Here is a 12,723-nt window from a genome sequence, read left to right as displayed (position 1 = left end):
CAGAGTCATCAAGTTGGGGAAATGATGACATAACTCTATAAAGGGTGACTCAGGATTTGAAAAATGCTCAAAGGAGTAATAAAGGAGTTTTTAGGACATTAAGCAAAATCAGGACCATCCATCAGAATGGCATGACTGATCGTGTTAGCCTATGGCTAACTGGCAAAAAGGACAGAAGTTTTTTAAAAAGGAAAGAAGAATCAATGGTGACAATGAATTGAAGACTATAGAGTAGAGGAAGGCAAACTACCCCACCTGCAACTTTTTTCTGTTTGTTTTTTCACTTTTACTTTTTTACTTTTAAATAAAGCCTTATTTTAAAATGTAAAACTATTCTTAGCTCTTAGGCCACATAAAAACAGGCAATGGGACAGACCTGACTCATAGGCTGTACTTTGCTGATTCCTGCTCTAAAGCATAAATAAAACATCTCTTCTGTAAAAAGGCTTTATTATGTGGGACACAATATATGTACTTCTGATTATTATCTCTGCATTGAAAAATGAGTAATCAGAGATTTAGATCTTGAAGGAACCATGAAGGCCATTTCTTCCCCAACCTTCCCATCACTGATATGGAAACTGAGGCTCAGAAAGGTTAGGTAATGCCTAAGATCAATCAATCAAGTAATCAATCAATGATCATTTATTTATTGTTTACTATACCCCAGACACTGTACTAATTGCTAAGGGGACAAAGAGAATACGAAAATGGTGCCCGCCCTCTTGGTGATCTCTTACCATGGTAATCTTTCAATTATCATTGCTATGCAAATGATTCCCAGATCTACATGTGCAGCCTGAGTCTCTTTCCTGAGTTTCAGTTCCTCTAAAGGAATTTACATTCTAATAAGGGAGACAGCATATACTTATGTGAGTATATCCAAGACAAATACAAAGTAGATAAAAGGTAATCCCAGAGGAGAAAGTAGGAGCAGGGTTGGGGGGTGGTTGGACAGGCTGGGGAAGACTTCCTAGAAAAGGTGGAATTTGAGCTGAAAAAAAGTCAGGGATTCTAGAAGTTAGAGGGGAGGATAAAGAGTGTCCCAGAAATGTGTAGCCATTGCAAAGGCACAGAGATGAGAAATAAGAGTTTCACTTGTGAGAAACAGGAATTAGCCATCATGTCTGGATCATAGAGCTTGAGCCGGGGAGTAAATTAAGTAGAAGGGGGCTGGAAGAGTGGAAGAGGACAGTTGGTGAAGATTTTAAAATGCCAAAGAGAGGACTTTACATTTGATCCTAAGGGTAAACAAGGCCACTGGAGATTATTGGGTGCAGGTGAGGGAGATTACATGGTCAGTTGAACTTTAGCAAAAATCACTTTGGCTGCCAAAGGTGAATGTATTGGAGAGGGGAGAACCTTGAGGCTATTGCAATTGTTTACATGGAAATGATAAGAGTCTAAACCAGGAAGGTAGTTGTATGAGAGGAAAGAAAATGACATAAAAGAGGTGTTGTGGAGATGAAAAAAACAAGATTTGGAAATGGAAATGGTTGAGAGAGAGTGAGGAGTGGATTTTGTCAATGGGGTTTTCTTGGCAACAATATTGGTGGGGTTTGCCATTTCCTTCTCTAGTGTGTCTCCATTTTACAGATGAGGAACTGAGGCAAACAAAGGTTAAGTGACTTGCCCAGGATCTCATAGCTAGTAAGTGTCTGAGGCTAAATTTAAACTAGGATCTTCTGACTCCAGGCCCTGTGCTCCATCCACTGCACCACCTAGCTGCCACCTTGATAGCAATAGGGAAGTTCAAATGAGGGATGGGTTGAGAGAAAAAGAAAATATGCTTTGTTTTGGTCTTATTGAATTTCAGTTAATTGGAGGTTATCCAACTTGAAATGTCTTATGGGCAGTTGGAGATGTGCAACTAAGCTCAGAGAAGAGACAGAATATAAAAATCTGGGAGTCATCAGTACAGAGAGAATAATTGAATCCATGGGAAAGATCACCAAGTCATAGTATATAGGGGAAAAGGAGAAGAAGGATCAGGATAGACCTTGGTGGACACTGACTAGTAGAAGAAGCATGGATGAAGATGCAGAAAAGAAGTCTGGAAAGAACCAGTCAGACAAGCAGAAGAACCAAAAGAGAGTGGAGTTACAGAATCTAGGGAGGAGTGAGTACCCAAGAGAAGACTATAGTTAAATAAAGTAAAATGTTGCAAGAGAATGAGGACTGAAACCAGGTGAACTCATTGGAGAGAATAGTTTCAGTGTATTGACGAGGTCAGAAAGCATATTTCAGTTTAGAAGACTGATGAGAAGAGAAGAATTGAAGGTACCAATTGTAGAAGGCTTTTTTCAAGGGATTTAATTGAGAAGGGGAGGAGAGATATAAGTTGATAACTATCAGGGATGGTAGCATCTTATAATTTTTTAAAGAATTATGCAGACTTAGACATATTGTTAGGTAGCAGGAAAGAAACCAGTACACAGGGATGGTTGAAAATTTTCACAATAGGTAGGGTTGTAATGAGGACAGTGTGCTGGAGAAAACCAGAGGGAATGGAATCAATAGTACATGTACAAGGGTAGGCCTTGGAAAGGAAATAAGCTACCTCTTTAACAGAGATTGGAGTAAAGGAAGAGCTACTGGGACATGATGGCAGGTGGATGTGAGTTTTCCAAGAATGGCCTCAATTTTTTCATGAACTCTGAGGTGAGGTCCTTACCTGAGAGAGTATAGAAAAGTGATTGTGTCAGAAGTATGAGGATAAAAGAGGAGCTTTGCAAAAAGCCACAGTAGTGAGTAGGATATCAATCAGGGAGGAATAAAAAAGATTGTCTTGCTGCAGTGAGTACACAGTTGAGATTGGAAAACATAAATTTGAAGTAGACCCAATTATTACAGTTTGGTAACATCCTTCAGCTGTTAAGCAGATGGTGGGAGTATTATAGGGATTGGTCTTAGAAAGATGTGTAAGCAGCAATAGGAAAAGGGGCAAGAGACTGAAGAGTAGAAGACAATTTGCAATGAAACTGGTCTCAGGTTAGCATGGGATAGGCAGAGGCTTTGAACCCAGATCCTCTTTCCTCAGAATTAGTAGTCTTTCTACCATATCACATTATTTCTAGGATATAACACTACTCCCCAAAAAGTCTCTGGAATACTGGAATAGTTCTTTAATTGAGATCCACACCACTCTAGTTCAAACCTTTATCACCCCTTGCCTGAACTATTGCAACAATCTTCTAATTGGATTCTACTCAGTCTTTCCCTTCTCTAAGCCATTCTCCTCACAGAAGTCAAAATCACCAGCTGAACTCAACAGTTCTCATGACATTCCACCCTTGTACAAGTACCTTTAGTGACTCCTGATTTTCTCTAGGATAAAATATAAGTTCAGCTTGGCATTTAAAGTTCTCCAGAATCTAGCTCTGGTCTATTTTTCCAGGCCTTTTTGTTTGTTTGTTTGCTTTGCTTTGTTTTAGATGTTACAGAGGTATATTTGCTGAAAAGATAAAGCAACAACAGAAGTTACAAAGCATTTCTCCCCAATACCAGAGACACTCTGCCTCTAACAATTCAGTTGTTGGACAAAGTGGAGCCCATTTAAAGTCATTACTACAAAGAAAATACCCCACCAAATTCCATCCAAATGATAGATAGGGTTGCTCCTTGTTTGTCAGACACAAAAATCTCAGTGTTGATCTATTGATCTTCTGAGTCAAGTAGATATCACAGGGCCATGGGCACACCTAGGGCTAGGATTCCAGCAAACACTGGTTTGAACTCCAGTTACTAGACCTCTTGGAGCTTACTTTTGCAACCTAAAATGCTGACAAGGTCATATACCCCTTCAATTCAGAGCAGGAAAGAAGAAACACAACAGAGAATAGAAAAACAGCCCCAACATTTGGTCATGGAAAAATGTTTTTCCCAGATGGATAAAGTGGGCCAAAGACCCCTCCTCCCCTACCATGAGACTTATGGCAGCTCTTTCCTCAATTACACCAAGAAATAAAAATAGTCAAGATTTTTTTTTACACATTACTTCTCTTTATCCACCTTGTGTTCCATCCAAACTAGCCTAATTATTATTTTCCTAACTTAATGCTCTATTTCTAACCTCTGTGTATTTGTAAAAACTGACCACCGTAGCCTGAAATTACTCTCTTTATCTCTGGCTTCTAGAATCCCTATCTCCCTTCAAGAATCATGGAATTATGTGCTAATTCCCACAGGACACCTTTCTTGTACCACCCCCACCTATCATTACTCTTTTCCACCTCTAAGAACCATGTGTATACTTAGCTATTTCTATGTTGTAAAATATAAGCTCCTTGAGGACAGAGGTTATTTTTCATTTTCTCTTGTACAAAGCCTTGTACAAAGCAGGTGCTTTATAAATGCTTATTGAATTGAAATAAATATTTGTTGGATTACATGCAAAAAACTGATTTTTGAGAGGCCTTGATAATATGACATCAAATAAGGTATTTTCCATCCTGCTTTTGTTTGGGTAGAGTCACTCCATAGGTCCTCTCATTTCAAGGCCTTTCAAAGACAATGGCAGATGGCAAATGCCTGCCTGAAATCATAGACATGGGGGACCCACGTACTTTTTTGTTACAGAGCAGATATTGCAGTTAGCAGTTCTTTTGAATGGATTCATTCACGACCCTGGAAATAATATTGCTACAGTGCTACTGCCCTTCTTCAGATGTGAAGACATGTCTAAGAGGACTTGACCCTTTCAGCCACAGAGTCCAACCCTCCATCTCCTTCCTGATTGGTGAGTGCCTCATGTGATTCACTCTACCTAAATGGGCCCCAGTCATGCTTCACTTTACGCTCCATCATCTTGCCAGGGGACCAGCAACTACATGCTCCTCCCAACCCCCTTTCCAGTTCTGGAACCAGAATCAAATCAATACTCTAACAGCCACTACAAAGGTCATGCTGGCTATTCTTCTACTCCATTTACCATCCTTGCATATTTCCAATACAAATTACCCCTCACTGGCCAACACCCCTAGATTCGTTAATTGAAATTGAAGTTTGTTAAGATATAAGTTCCTTGAGGCCAGAAATTGTCTTTACTTTCCTATTTGCATACCTAGCAAATAGCATAGTGCTTGGTGCATTTTGTTGTTTTTCAGTTGTGTATAACTCTCTGTGACCCCATTCAGAGTTTTTTTGGCAAAGATTCTGGAGTGGTTTGCTGTTTCCTTCTCTGGCTCATTTTGCAGATGATGAAACTGAGGCAAACAGGGTTCAGTGACTTGCCCAAGGTCACACAGCTAGTAAGTGTCTAAGGCTGGATTTGAACTTGGGTCTTTCTGACTCCAAGCCTGGGTACTCTGTTCACTGTGATACCTAGCTGCCCTGATTGGTGCATAGTAAGTGCTTAATAAATGCTTTTTAAAATTTGTTTCATTTATTAATTCATTAATTTGGAGGGGGAAATTCTTTATGGAACAGTTTTACACAGTTCTTTGTTCTTCATCAATGTATCTTTAGCTCAATAAATGTCAATTGTTAATTGTTACAGACCGTTTTACAGAAAACACTAGGAATATCAAAGTTTAAAACATTGGTATACTGGAGTGTTAAATGATTTGCTACCTGGCATAGCTCACAAAAGGCAGCTAGGTGGCACAGTGGGTAGAGCACCAGGCTTGAAGTCAGGGTGACTCATCTTCCTGAGTTCAAATCTGACCTCACTTATGTGACCCTGTGCAAGTCACTTAACCCTTTTGCCTCAGTTTTCTCATCTGTAAAATGAGTTGGAAAAGGAAATAGAAACCATTTCATTATCTCTGCCATGAAAACCTCAAATGGGATCACAAAGAGGTGGACTTGACAGAAACAACTGAACAACATAGCTCAAAAAAATTTTTGTATTTCCATACGCCTGAATTGAGTAATTCCTCTCACAGTCAAATCTGTAAAGTAATACTTCAGACTAATATTGGTTTTGATTCACCCCACCCATGATGGATATCACTTGAGGATTCCAAAGTGGGTCCCAAGACCAGTGACACAAACATTGTAGACATAGCTCATGATCTCTTTTATAACAGTTGGGACGTTTCCCTTGCGTTGGACATTTAAGCTTGACCATTGAAGTTGAGTAAACTCAGTGGAAGGCAAGGGTGATGTGATGGGTCAACAGTAAGAAGAAGCTCAAAGTTTCAGCTGTGATTTTGCTTCCATTTTGCTGTGTAGCCTCCAGTGAATCATTTAATTTCTCTGGATACTTATAAAGCCAATATCCATAAATACAATTGTGTGGGAAAGAAAACCAAAAATGAGATGGTAGTCTCATGATTTAGGTATAAATCATAATGCTATAAAGCATTTCCAGGGATGGAGATAGCCTTAAAACCTGAGAGCATTTCACACATTCCTCAAAAGGGGCATAGCTGTTCAGGCATTTAAGAAATCAAGATCACCACTGCATTCTGTCTTCCAGAGAAGACAAGGAAAATGAAGTTTATGACTGGGAAATGATCCTAATACTGATAAAAGAGCTTTACAGAGAAAGTAGTGGAAGCCCAAACCCTGCACACAGTATATGGACGCTCACTGGGAAGGCTGAGGAGCTACCTGATGAGAAATAATTGTGCCCTGGTGTAGAGAGGACAGATTATGCAATTTGGACTATTGGCTCCCTGCTTTTGTGATTTAGGGAGCACAATGTGAAGGGAAAATAAAAGAGTATAATCTGCTTTCTAAAGGTACCTTTTGTGCTCTCAGGGAAAAATATAAATGAGTGTATTACCAAGACAGAGGGAGGCCTGCTTTTCTGCTTGGGATTCTGAATGCGTTCAGCTCCCTCTGCTGTGGAAATACTAGACAAAAAAGGACAAAACAGGACAAAACCCTATCAAATTATTGTTGGACAGTTTTAACTGACTGACATGGGTTTTTCAGTGGCACAGTGGAGTGGTAGATAGGGACCTGGACTTAGCATCAGGGAGACCTGGTTTCAAGTCCTAACTCAGACATACATTAACTAGGTGTCTGGGAGTGAGTGGTTTAATCCCATTTTCAGTCTGAAGTCCATTTTGTTCAGGGTAAGTTAAATTAAATCCCCCTTGATTTTAGTGCTTTCTTTCTATTGATTGTCTCTAATTTATCCTGCCTATATCTTGTTTATACATACTTGTATAAACTTGTCTCTTCCATTAGACTACAAGCTCCTTCCTCACCTCCACTCCTTAGAATCCCTAGCTCCCTTCAAACCTCCTACATGAATATTCTCGATCTCTCTTGGCTGCAAGAGCCCCTCCACACAAATTGCTTTGCATTTATTTTGCATATATTTATTGTGCAAATTGTATTTATATTTGTCTTATCACATATTATCCATTATGCTATTATATTGTTCATATTTATATATTTGCATATCTTTATATGTGCAAATTTTATTTATATTTATATATTACCTTATATTATATAATATATTGTTTATATATCACATATTTATATATGTCCATGTTGTTTCCTAATAGAGGTAAGTTAGTTGAGGGCAGGGGATTTCACTTTTGTTTTGGGATCCCTAGCATCTGTGTGCCTGACACATAGTTAGTAATTAATAACTGCTTGTTTGTTTGGTTGATTGGTTGATTATTCATGTCCTTGATGATGTCTAATGTTGGAAAAATAATCCTAGTATAGATAATACCTATAACTATTGTAGTGTGCCCTCAGGGCATCTCTCCTATTTTACACCGATAGGAGCAAATTTAGGTCCCCAGATAACAACTGCTACCTTGGATCTGAGAGGTAACCCTGAGAGGTTATACTCTGTATATACTATAACTCATATGCTCTAACCAGTGGGTTTACCATTAACAGTCAGCCAATAGACTTAATTAGCTTCTAGCAAAGGTAGTTCTTCAAATTGCCCAGCAAACAGAATAGCTATAAAACACTTCTCCCTACCCACCCCCTTAAACCTTGGTCTATACTTTCCACGAATACATTCAGAATCTGTGGGTGGATGGGGAAAAGTAAGAGAAGGAAATGTGTATTTATTAAGCACCTACTCTGTGTCAAGCACTGTGCTAAGTGCTTTACAAATATTATTTCATTTGATCCTCACAACAACCCGTTGAGATGAATGTTATTAATATCCCCACTTTTCCATAGATGAAGCTAAAGCAAACAGAAGTCAAGTGACTTGTCCAGAGGCAAACAGCTAGCAAATGTCTGAGGCAAGATCTGAACTCAGTTCTTCCAGCTCCAGGTCCAGAGCATTGTCCACTGAATCACCTAGCTGCAATTTTAAAAAACAATGGTGGTGAGGCATACATTTAAGGAGCACATATGGACAAGACAGAACACAAATCTGGAACTGCAGGGCCTCAATGTCTTTTTTTTTTTTCCCTCTCTTAGAGTTCTCATGAAGTTCGCTGCAGGATTCATTAATGATAGATGGGAAAATTCACTGCTAAGTTGGGGTGGACAGACCACTTGGTTACTGAGCTGGCTTCACACAGGGCATTGTACCTCCACTGGATGAGTTGATATGCTAGACTCCCTCAGTTGGCTCTTTGATGGGTAGCTGCAGTTTCCACCACCTCTAGTCTTGGACTATTTTTTTTTTTTTGGTTAAGCTAGGGTACTGCTGTGATTTTTCAGAAATTACAGAAACCCTTAGCCTAAAACTAAGAGAAGCTGCTCTAGCTTTGCTCCATCAAGACTTTGACTTTAAGGTTTATCACTTGATAGGCAGGAGGTAGGAGAGATATGGTCTGATTAAGAATGGGGTTCCCTCAGTTAAGGACCTCACATTAACTTATGGTAACCATATAGTATATTTCCCAAATATTTCTCTCTGATATGCAAGTGAGTTGCTAGGGGGAAAGTACTACAAAAATCTATACCCTGGAATTTTAATGTCTCTGCTGGACTTCTTCATTATTTTTATTCTGTTGTGTAAATAAAAGAGGTGTTTAATATACATGTTCAATTTTTGTAAGCATGCCATGCAAAGCTGAGTAATATGAATACTTCTTTCGATTTTTATTCAGTAATCTTCAGAGATCCATCATATCTATTTTTTCTCAAAATTCTATTCAGGGTGTTAACTGCTTTTTGTTTGTCTTTTCTTTAGATTTGGCTAGGTTTGAAAGAAAAAATTCAGGTTTGAACTAAAATAATTTTGGTATTTCTCCCTATAATTCTACTAGTTTTTCCTTCCCATGTAATTCAGTGAAAATATATACAGTACTAGTAGTATTTCATTGACATTGGTGCTTTTCAGCACAATGTAGTTGTCTTGTTTATCTCTTGTAACTAATTTTACTCCTACATTGTTTACTGTTACATTGCCTGAAATATAACACGTTAACTCTGTGTGAATCTTTATTTTTCAAGTATTTCTTGAAAACAATATTTTCCACTGTTTGGATTATGTTTCCCATGGCATGTTTTAAGCTAATAAGTACATATTTTTTCTCAATAGTTCTAATTTCATTTTTAAATTTGTTTCATTTCACTTAGCCACTCTTGAAGTTCTTGTGGGTGAATCATTCTTTTCTCTAAGGCTTAGCTTGTTCTTGTGGAAATTTTCTCTTCTCCTATTGCTTCTTGGTCTTCATTTAACCTAAAGGATTTCTTCATTATATTTAGAGTCTTCTTCTGTTTACTCATATCTCTAGTTCTCAGTCTTGTATTGAGACTTTGGGCTAGGGCCAGGTACCACTTGCTCCCACAACTGTTGGTTGAAGTAGACAGGACATGTCTGTTCTATTTCATCTATAATCTGAATGTCCTTTGGGTAGGGCAAGGGCCCCCACTTTGCCCTAATCCTTGCTTTCCACCTTTTGCTTCTGTCTCTTGGTGGCCCTACATGCATGCTGGGCTTGACCGTGTCTCTGCCTCCTTCTCCTTACACAAAGGGGCAATTGGCTCTGTCCTCTCTTGTGGCCAGTTTCTGGCCTCCTGGAGGAAGGTTCCCCCCTACACACACACACACACTGCAGGTGGCCTGGGTGCTGTACTGGTCCTGTCTCCTTTTTTTGGCTCTTACGAAAGTTTCAGGAATCTTGGAGAGCCTCAGTGATTACATATTCTTCCCAGCCCTGTCTCCTTGCACAGTAACCTATGGGGACTGACTCTGTCCTCTGTTACTAATCCAGGAGAGCAAAGCCAAGATTCCACTGATGTCAAGCCCCATTTAGCAGAGCTCACACTGCTTTCCACCTACCTTGGTTTGTCTCTCCTCCAAGTGCTCAGAGCCTTCTGTTCATTTTCTTGGACAGTTTTGGACTGAGTGTATGAACAAAATGTTCTATCTGCTGCCTTTTCAAATAGTTGCTGAAGTGTTTGTCAGGAGAGCTGGGTTCCTCTATGACTTTTCATGTCAGTATCCTATAATTTCATTGTATCCAGTTTCAATTCATCAATGTTATTTACATTTACATATGTACAGTGGGCAGCTAAGTGGTGCAGTGGATAGAGCACTGGCCCTGGAGTTCAAATCCAGAATCAAGAAACTTACTAGCTGGAGGACCCTGGGCAAGTCACTTAACCCCAATTGCCTCCAAAAAACACAAAACATTTACATCTGTATAGTTGTCATATGTATTGTTTGCCTCATTTTGCTTATTTTACTTTGTATCACTTGATAATCTTCATTTCCTTATTTCTGACAGCATGCAAATATCCAAGCCCATACATGTATCACAATGTGTTCCTATTGCAAAATAAATAGGTGTATTCTGTGTTGCCCCACTATTTGCTACTACAAAAACCGCTGCTATGAATATCTTGGTCCATGAGATCTTTCTGTCTTTGACTTCCTTGGGGTAAATGCCTACCACTGAGATCTGTGGCTCGAAACATATGGGCATTTTAGTTTCCTTCTTAGCACATTTCCAATTTTCTTTCCAGAACTGCAATTAACAGTATGGTTTGAATCTCATTTAAAAGCTTAAATCTTGAACATTAATCATAGCCAAGTGAGGGTGTGGCAGCAAGAATATTGGAGGGCAAAAATTTAGGATTCCTTTAGAAATATGTGACTTATTTCAGACACTATCAAAGTATGGTTGTGTTACCTCTTGATAATAATTTTGTAAGTTCATGCCACTGTTAGTTCTATGACCAATGCTCTCTCAAGAGACTATTTTACAATGTATGCTGAGTGGGTTGCTGTGATAGGTGGCATATAAATATTATCGAGAATGTGTCCCCCAACAGTGTAAATGACACTTAAATACATGAGAGTTTTCCCTACAGGTGCAGAATCTGCCAGACCCTTGAGATTCATGTGTCACAAAAAGAGTTTTCTTAAATTTTTGGCTATGCAGAAAGTTAAGGTACAAAAAAACATTCATTTCCTCTAGAATGGCAATCTGTGCTGTTTTTCTCTGCATTTGTGATTTAAATTTCAGAAATGAGCCAAATGACTCAGCTTACTAAATTATAGAGCATTTTTTAGAAAACAAGTTCTTGACAATGAAATATATTCTGAAGATCCATACTGTAGAAGTTCATAATATATTTGTCTTTTGTTTTCCAAATGAATCGAGAAGTTGAACCATGGCTGACCCACAAAAAAAGAATATATTTAGACATGTTGTTGTTGTTGAATTGTTTTCAGTCATATTTGACTCTCATGGGTTTTGACTGTTTGGGGTTTTCTTGGCAAACATACTAGAATGGTTTGTCATTTCTTTCTTCAGTCCAATTTACAAATGAGGAAACTGAGGTGAACAGGATTCAGTGACTTGCCCAGGGTCACATAGCTAGGAAGTGTCTGAGGCCAGATTTGAACTCAAGAAAATGAGTCTTCCTGACTTCAGGCCTAGTATTCTATTCAGCTGTCCCATACATTTCTTCTAATGTTTCTGAATGTGGTCCTTACTTTTCCTTTGTGCATTTGGGGATGGAGGCAGCTGGTGGCTCAATGGATAGAGCACTGGGCCTGGAGTCAGGAAGACCTGAATTCAAATCCAGCCTCAGACATTCCTAGCTGTGTGGCCCTGGGCAAGTCACTTAAGCTCTGACCTCCTGACAAAATGGATCCACTGAATCCACTGGAGAAGGAAATAGCAAAGCACACCTACATCTTTGTCAAGAAAACACTAAATGGGACCATAAAGGGTTTGACATGACTGAAATGACTGAACAACAATATTTGGGAAAAAGAAAGGGGAATGTGTTTGAATATAAGGGCATGTAGCAAAAGCAAAGTCTTCTAAAAGTCTTAGTGGGGTTTCAAGCTATTAAAGCTTTAATTTGTGTATGTAAGGAGTGTAGGTAAACAAGAGAATCTTGGAAGTGACTTAATCCAAGTCTCTGTGCATTCCATAGATGGTTAAAACTTCAATAGCATTTGTTAATAAATTACAGGTAAGTAAATTAAGTATAACTTTTGGTTGGGTTGCATATGAATACGTACACTAATCTTTGGAATAGAAAGGATAGCATAAAAATGTTTAATAGGGAGTTGGAATCCAAGGTAAGTAAGAAAATGATTAGAGAGTACCTAGCTAGTCTTAATGAATACAAGTAACTAGAGCTGAAGAAAATGTACCATAGGTTTCTAAAAGACCTGGCATATATGACTGCTGAGTAAATTGATGGGTGGTTGTTGGAGATGTTTGAAAGATCTTGGAAAGTGGAAAAGATGCTATTGTGATGGAGAAGGACAAATGCCCCAGTTTTCAAGGAGAGATGGATGGACACTACAGGCCATGGGCCAGTGAACTGGGCAAGATTCTAGAAGACTCTGTTGAAGGGATGGTTTTTGAGAGAGTG

Source organism: Vombatus ursinus, unplaced genomic scaffold (genome assembly GCF_900497805.2).
Source record: "Vombatus ursinus unplaced genomic scaffold, bare-nosed wombat genome assembly UNPS02010284.1, whole genome shotgun sequence".
Classification (NCBI taxonomy): domain Eukaryota; kingdom Metazoa; phylum Chordata; class Mammalia; order Diprotodontia; family Vombatidae; genus Vombatus; species Vombatus ursinus.
This window is presented reverse-complemented; position numbering follows the sequence as displayed.